The 9,208-nt window shown below is 29.3% G+C and overlaps 1 long non-coding RNA gene and 1 pseudogene across 1 annotated transcript; both read right to left on the bottom strand.

Annotated features, from left to right (window-relative positions):
• Positions 1-938: 938 nt before the first annotated feature.
• LOC128183630 (uncharacterized) lies at positions 939-3,733 on the bottom strand (annotated as a pseudogene).
• A 3,110-nt stretch (positions 3,734-6,843) lies between these two features.
• On the bottom strand, positions 6,844-7,878 carry LOC128183635 (uncharacterized). Its single transcript, XR_008243633.1, has 3 exons — positions 7,673-7,878; positions 7,272-7,378; positions 6,844-7,156 (listed from the first exon to the last, which is right to left on the bottom strand). It is a non-coding gene; the product is annotated as an uncharacterized LOC128183635 (long non-coding RNA).
• Positions 7,879-9,208: the final 1,330 nt, after the last annotated feature.

The raw sequence follows: 9,208 nt of genomic DNA, 5'->3' as shown, positions 1-9,208 counted from the left end.
TTGCCGTACATCAATTTGTCTGCGAACTTTTCTAACAACCTCCGAATACAGTGTAATTACCATTGTTTGTATTTTATAGGCTAACAACTTATCATTACTAGTTATAACGATATCTGGTCGAATCACTCTCCGAAAACGATTCATCAAGACTAAATAAATACACGTATCCTATTAAACGAATATATTTTTTTAAAATGGAAATTCATATCATTATCTATGTCTTTATTTGCAAACCTGTTTTTATTTACATGTAATTTATTGATATATGTAGAAATATTAGACTAGTACATAGTATATTTTTGTGTATTTTTGAGAGAAAAAAATAATATTTTTTTGCAGCCGGTGGTTTGTATACATAAATACGTCATCGATATATCCTATTTGAAGGACCTTTAGGATGACTAATACACGATAGACAAGATAAAACCAATGTTTGATATATAGATCAAGGACAAGGATTGGCTTTAAAGGTTGTCTATGCGTTATCAGATCCTTTTAAAAAACTATATTCATAAAGGACGGAAGTGTTTTAAGTGTCTTGATTTCATACCAAATAATCTTTAGCTATTACTATTAATCTATTTAAACAAACAAACCGATTCCCAACACACTTTTGCGATCTGTACATTGTTTAAGATGTTGCAATCTTTAAAATCAACATAATTATTTTCATGTTTAAAGTTCCTGATTAACACTGCACGTTCCCCATTGTGTTTTATCTTTTAAGATTAGGTTTCCGCTCCAGTTCAAAATTTCATTTCTGTACATATATAATTTGTTTTTATCTTAATGAACTAAAGGATTAAAAAAAAAGTTGGTACTAAAACATTTTTTTCTTCACAAAGTTGAAAGATGTTGGCAATTTCAAATAGGTCTAATTATCTCGGAAAAGTGTCACCTTAAAAACGGGCCATTTGTACAAAGATTAAGACTTTTGATGGAATCTTTATGTCAATTTATACCTTTTTGTTTCTATCAAAACATTGATTTTTCTTCAATTGTTTTCAATAATATATCCATATATTATGTCGAAAGCCAGATTGTTTTAGGTTTAATTCATTTAATAAGTAGCTGCCATTTAGAGTCAATACAAACATGAATAATAACAATAAATACATAAATAACAGAACATACAAATAATGCATATAATAGAAAATGTGTCAGCTTGAGAATGCATCTGAATTGGCATTGTCTGAAGATTCATTAAGTTTATAGAACACGTTCTGTATTTGCGTTTCCTTTTCCAGTAAACAATTTTGTACTTCGGGGCCTTCCTCGACATTTCTAATAGCAGATTCTACAAAATAAGTTAATATAAATACGCATGTAATATATCCAACGCGGGGGTGTTAAGGAAGCATATGGATTCTGAGTTACATGTAATTTCGTGATATCACAAATCTTAGTTATTATGTACATATTCAATTATCTAAGCAACGAAACGTAGACCAAAAGCAAATAAAAATACTGAAGTCAATTTTTTTTCAGAAATTAGTTTGTATTACGTAGGTTTATACATTGATGACGTCATGACTAAAAGTTGAATGTCGTGTGAATTTGATCGGAAAGCATTGTAAACATATTCAAAACATAACTAATCTAAGAACTCTAATAAAATATTGTGGTGTGATTTATTGAGAATGGGACATAAGAATACTAGGATAGATGTTAGTTTCATCAATCATTCGCTAAAAGATATGCAAATTTGCTTTTATTTCTCGGCCAGGCTTTCCTCTGTCGTTGTATACGATATAAAAATCCGACTAGAACAACACTACCCCGCATATATTGAACTTTGAATTTTATATATATCGTTAGTTTGGTCAATGCTTAAAATGAAAAATGCTGCTAGAATCCCATGCTGTGTGTTGTTTTGATGCAACTTGCCGTTTTCCGTGCAAACTTTATAAAAGTTGGGAAGGTTTTACGAGAACTGGATGAATAACTATTGAATTAAGAAAAACATTGGATTCTAGCAGCAGTTTTGATTAAACTGAGATGTTTTGCCTTCACTTGGTTTATTTATTTTATTTTGTAAACCGCGGGGTAGTGTTGTTCTATCTCATTTTATGTTAAGGAATATACGTAAGCTATTTATAGTTGTCACGTGATAATGCACCAATGTGGCAGTAATGTACTACCCGATTTTTTTGCACTTACATCTATTTCAAAGGATAATACTTAGTTTTTGATCGTATTCAAAATAGTTATTTAATTTCACGATTTTGAATATAACAGTCAAATTAAGACGCTAAATTGCCCATATGTTTCCTTAACACCCCCGCGAACATGAACAATATATACATGTCCATTTTTCACATCTAAATATCCAATGTTTCTTCTAAATGAATGACGAAGAAAAAAAATTAAACGTACCTTGTTTTGTCATTTTTGATTCTTCACTTTGTAAAACTATTCCTATAAAGCAAATTACAAGATAAAAGATTTATTTTAAAACATCAAATAAACATTTGATAGCAATCAACTAGTATTTGACACAAAAGAATTTTGTTAAAAGAGTTTCGTTAAAATCAAATACTTACTTTTAAAATGAGAGCAAATTTTATTTGCCCATGATCGTTGTTTAACTGTGAAAACAATTATTATGCCAGCTAAACCGATGACCACACACACACTAATGATGATGCTAAAAACATAAATACATTTTGTTGATTAGATAATATCTGAATCAATAACAACACAGTTAAAAATTAATAAAATAATTGAATTATTTTAATGTTTTGCAAATCTCTTAAGTACGGCATTATTATAATAGGCATGTGTTTTTCTTTTAGATTTTACTTACATATGACTCGGTGTATTTTGGTTATCAATATTTTGAACTAGTCGTGCTGAATTCTCCATAGGAGTTACTGATGTAGATTGGTAAACATTTTCTTCTGTTGATTCCACTGATATCGATTCGGTTGTCAGTTGTGTTGTATGTGCTGTTTTTGCATTTTTGACGTGCTCATAACATTCTTGATCTGTTAGAAGAGCAACAAAAATTCTTGAATTTCAGGTCATTATGAGAATATTTATGAATAAAGATACTTAAACTGATTAAACAAATGTCATTGCGTTTTTAATTTTTAATAAACATATAAAACTTACATTTGAAAGTTTCATTTGAAAAGTAATGAGACGGGCAGCTTTTGCATGGTACAATTCCGTTGCGTTGAATTCTTTTTCCCCCTTGGCTATATTCAGCACAATTATTTCCTGCAGAAAACAGTGAGTTAAATAATGACATAACAAATGTCATGCTTTAAAAAAATACGAAATTACTTCATGCAACTGAAATGATATGCATATATTTGATGATTTATTCGTCGAGTACTTTCATTCTTACCAACAATTTGCAGTTTGGGGGCACATACTTCAATTGTTTCATTTCCCCATGCATTAATTACGCAGTGGTATTCAAATGATAAACAAGAGTGTGCCATTTTTTCACAGCCTTTCCTTGCAGCTGCTTTGATCCATTCCTTGTGGTTTTGTGGACATGATTTCACTTTTTTTGCTGTTGCTGCTAAGTTGTCATTGCATTCATTAGAATTCACAAAAACCTACAAAATGAAGTTTTTAAGAAAGTTAACATTCATGTTTTAACACTGAGATAACAATAGATGAAAGAAACCAACAAAAGAAAGAATTATTTTTGTAAATCCAAACTTACCTTAGAAAATGCAATTAATGTTAAACAATCAAAGACCAATCTTTAAAGTTCCATATCCTGTTTGTGTGTAGTAAGTAATCGTAAACAAACGAATAGAGAATGTCTTTTAGCTGAACTGTGTCAGTTGGTTATAAATAATCTGAAATGCTGCATCAACAATTTATCACTGCACTGTCTCGAGCTAAAATGAATCGCACAGCATTTGTAGCCTATAAATATATGCGACATAGATCCGCTTCAAGCGTATCAACTAATTTTAGATCTAAAATTTATAGGTAATTTCCCAAATGCGGTAATAGACGGGTATTTTCAAAATAGCCACATTGTGTAGATAACAGAAGTACAAAAGGTGTTTAAATCAACGTATTTTTTGAATTGCAATTTTGCATACCTTATTTAAGATAATATAATCCTTACAAAATCTAACACAATATTGATTTTATTTCCTTTTTTATCAATGCATACAGTTACCTGCTATCGGAATACAATCTTAAGATTTTTAATGATTAGAAATTTATGTTCAAGTCTATTGCATCATAAAACTGTTAGTGAGGTTATGTTTGATTTTTATAAATTCCAAAAGTTTACAACCATCATCAAATAGTCTTATACAACATTTCCTCCTTCTTAATGCCGGAGTTTTAAAAAAACTGGTATGTTTGCTTCTTTTATAGTAGAATTATACCAAACTGAAATATATATAATAAGAATATAAATGCATTTATACAACAAGTCCAAGAGATAAAAACATCTCTCTAAATGACATTTGTTTTCTTTCTCTTGTCCTCAAAATCAAACATTTTGTTTAATATAACATCTCAAGTTAAAACAAAACATATCCATCCAGTTAACCTTTTAATTGACAAACATCTGGGAGATGTGATATATAAATTCCTTCTCCTTACTTGTAGACTAGAGAATAACATATTATAATTTCCTCTAAAAAAATGTTCGTTGAAATAATAAAGACATGTCAGCTAAATTGGTAATTTCCTAACGTAAAATTTCAAGTTACTTCACAGTAACCATCAGATTATACTTTAAAATCAATATGTTATTTATCATTTTCTAGGCAAAACAATTAAATTCACTGTGAAGTAAAATTGTATAAATGTCGCCCTGTTCAAAAATGTGTTTGTTATTACCTAGTGGATAAATCGTTATCCTGACAAAACTTAACTTTTGACAATGGTTTTACTTTGAATTTTAAAAAAAAAGCATGCAGAATTACCAAAGTGTCGGATTTTGAGCAACTTAAATTCTAAACATATAGCCTATTTTGCTATGAATTGAAGTATGCGTTGCGGTTAAAGAACAGAAAGCATTATATAACTAATTTGACACAATGCAATTTTTTAATAAACAAGATTCATTTGCTTTCTTGATTCTTGAGTTGAATCAAGAGACACGTACGATTGCTTTGTCAGTATTTGAGATACAAACTGAAAAGTTTTTAATACAATTCAATTTATTGTTCGTACGGGTGGATTTTTCCTTCTCTATTGCAGTTACTGTAACATTAAACGCAAAGCATGATTCATGTCTGTAACCGTGAAATATATATGTCACTCGTTAAATGCATAAGAACCGCTGAATTGAATTACCGCTCGATCCTTTTTGATGATTTTAAATCATTATAAAGAACCGGTGCAATAAATGCTGACGACTAGTTTTACAAACCAGCTGATGTATAATTAGTGATTTTCAGAACATTTTTTTTTTATTAGATTAAATAAAATCGATTAAATCTTCGTCATTATAAATTTAATCTTCTTTAATTTCACAAAATGGTATTCATTGCCACGGATACTTCAGGACATCTAAAAATATTTACATAAACATAAAAGAAACAACCATGAGGACAGAGAAGCTTCACAATAGAGCAATTGTGATCATTTCATTTTTCGGTCAGTGTTTTCTGTGTGCACCAGATAGGGTGGCACAGATCTAGAGTGATGAGTCATCATACATGATAATCTGTTTAAATGTCAGCTTATTTAAAATCTTTGTGAAGGCCAAACAATCATTACATCACGAATAACCTGTGCTCTTCGGGGTGTTTTCAAAGTTTAAAAACACTTGACGTGTTGTGAAAAAAATATTTCAAATTAAACTGTGATTGTTTTTCAGATTACAAATTATGACTTGCATAACACAATCAACTTGAACTTGTAAAATGATGCTGTCTTTTTTAAAGTTGTTAATAATATAGCATACATGTATAAACAACGTAAGGATACCTTTTTTATTTCCAAACATCGATGTATATTTTATAACAAACACTAATCCAAATTCTATATTTCTTTTTTCTTTTTGTTTCTTTCCTTCAAATGCTGATCTATTGAAGTCACATCTATATTTGAATATAATCTGACTGTATATCAACTGGTTCTCTCGTTATCTTTAATTAGAACGATGCGTTTAGTGCATCGGTCTGAAAAAAAATTATAACTAAAAACTACGAACCATGGAGAACGGTCAAGGACAAACATGAATCCCTTTAATTTTCCCACGCATTATCCGCACCTGGTAAATCAAACTTCATTCACAAACGACCGAGATGTGATAAGTGTCCCAGATTAGGTGTAACGTAGAAATAAGATATATGTTTATATTTTTTTAATATCTAAACGTAAACATACACATTTTAAAATTACATCATCCAACACTGTGATAGTTAAAAATCATTTTAATCTCAGTTGTTTTCTTGTTTGCACATTTTACAAACGTTTTTCCATTGAAAAGAGATTTAAACATTAGAAATGCAAGACTATTTCCGTAAACCACTTTAACAAGCTTTCATTTTAGTGATAACAATCGGTAATCATGATCAAACGCAAAATACACTATGCTACTTTATTATTTTGTTTTATCTTAAACATTGAAATATCTCTAAAGGTTAACGAAGATTCATTTTAAAACAGTTGTGTATGTAATGTGCATTTGTATCTAACAATAGTTGTGACAGCTAGAAAATTCAAAACAAAATTAAAGCTAAAAACAGAATAATTCACACATACATGTATAACTTTTATGATATTATTTCAAAATAAAACTTCATTAGACCAAAGAACAGTCTTATTTAATTATATTACATAAAACTTTTTCAGCAATGTATAACTTTAATAGCTGATAAATTCAGACTATTTGTCTTTGCATATATTTGAACAAGAATATAATCTACATTATTTATATTAATATTTATGAATGTAAATTCTGATGAAAGAAAAAAAATTGAGAATATCTAATTTAAGTAATACACGTTATCGATTATTTAACAAATAACCAAACGTTATGCTACCACATCAAAATTACATAATAAAAACATAAATAAAATATAACGCAGTGGTATTCCGATGAGAAGCAGTTATGCAGTATAGTTTTACAGCTTTTCCTAGCGGCTGCTTCTTTCCATTCAACAGCTGTTTGTGGACATGAATCAACTGTTTCAACCTGGTCTGACCATGGACAACTTGTCTGAAAAATAATATGCTAAAAAAAAATGTTGTGAAATGTTAAAAGTACATTTAAAAATTAATCATAATCTCATTGGATCATTATTTATTTGAGGCCAAATATTTCAAAATATCACCTCTTTATATTTAGCCATTGTAACAATTACATTCAAAACAGCGAAAATAAGGAACGTGTTCAGCATATCCATTTTCATGTAAGAAACTCCCTTGTTTGATAACATCTCTTATAAACAGAATGATACAATATATTTTGTGACATAGACACCATGCACAGAAAATGAAATAAAAGACGTGTGCGAATGTATGTATTATCTGTTTCCCTTAACATTCAACTTTCACATTACAGAATAGAATATGAAAAATGTAATAAATGAATACCACTACTTTTATTGATATATTCGGAGTTTTTTTTTAATTGGCCGTGTAAATTACAAATTTTTAATCAAAAGTTTTAATTATTACGTAAACAGATATTGAGTTTGAAAAGTAATATAATAGGACACTTGAGCTAATATACCTTTACGATGCTAGTTTAACGAAACTTGCAAACCAACCAAACAAAATCAATATCCAAAATTTCACCTAGAAACAGCCCAATAAAGTATGTACGAATATTAGCAAGACAATGTTTTTAGATAAATGCTAGTGAATATAGAGTGATACTGCTTTCTTTACAAGCAAATGACAATATTGATAATAATAACAAACATCAAACTACAAAATTAAATCATGGACTGCGAAGGGTATTCGCTTATCTGGAATATTTATGAGTTGGCGAGATGAGTCCTCAATTTGTATTATCTACAAGCATAAAAATATGTTAAAACCAGTGCTTGGTTTAAACAGTTAAATTTCCTGATTTTTTAAACTCCATATCGTAACCCTGTCTTGATAAGTCTTAAATGTTAACATTAAGTCGATTGTAGAGTTTGTCTGCTTTTAATAGTGTGTTATTGGACTTATTTGAAATATTTTGGAGATCACTTTAAAGCAATACGAACATAAAACACATAAACACACAACAAAAACAACACAAAAATTCCACAGATGTTCACATAACATATATTTAGCTAAGTCACATATTTGTACTTAAACATTATTCCCAAATGATCAGAAATATTTACTAATGTAATAAATATCATTAAAACAGTTTACATCAATGACAGAACATATTGTTACCAATGTATGAAATTGAGTTCAGGTCCTTATTTAATGCATTATCATGAAGAGCCATATATGACCTATATACAATTAATATAATATGTTTACTTTAAATCTACAGTGTGAGCAACTTGATGAATAAATTTTGACTTATAGCTGTCTATAATAATTCATAACAGTTACACTAATGTACTTACTCAAGGCATTCATTCTTCACACTAATACAAGATAAACATATTTATTTATAATTTATTCATTTATCTTCTCAACCTTTACTTCAGCAATTAATTGTTCATATGTTAAAGGAAAATTATTTCTTGATCTTTAGAATCGAATGGTTAGTGACGATAACAGTTTTTTTTATCAATGTATCTGAAGGATAGGTACGATTTACAGTCTTTGTTTTGCACTGATTATTTGAGAGAATTTGTCATCATATGCTATGCATTCCCCACATCACGCTGGGTTTTTTTTTATTTAGTGTAAGGCGTAAATTGGTAAATTGGTAAGTTTGCACCACTCACCTACGTGAAGCTTCGCCCTGATATTTGTTTCGGCTGAGTGTAATGTTGTAGTATTTATTGTACTCAGTGCTTTTTTTTTTACATCGTTAGAGAATTAATTGCACATAAAGCAAAATGTCATATTTTTATGACTTCAATGTAATTGTTATTTATGCCTTGGGAGGGGGAGATTACAGAGAAATTTAACTTGGATGTGATACTTATACACCTAGTTATTATACGTAAATTCAGTGATTTTTAATGGCATTAAGTAGTATAGGTTAGATTTAGAAATCAGGGCGATTTGCATTTTGTTGTACAAATGACTGGACTCATCGGGATACCTATTTATATCAAGATTTAAATAAGGTGAAATATCAGGATATCAG

This window comes from Crassostrea angulata, chromosome 5 (genome assembly GCF_025612915.1).
Source record: "Crassostrea angulata isolate pt1a10 chromosome 5, ASM2561291v2, whole genome shotgun sequence".
In the NCBI taxonomy this organism is placed as follows: Eukaryota; Metazoa; Mollusca; class Bivalvia; order Ostreida; family Ostreidae; genus Magallana; species Magallana angulata.
This window is presented reverse-complemented; position numbering and strand designations above follow the sequence as displayed.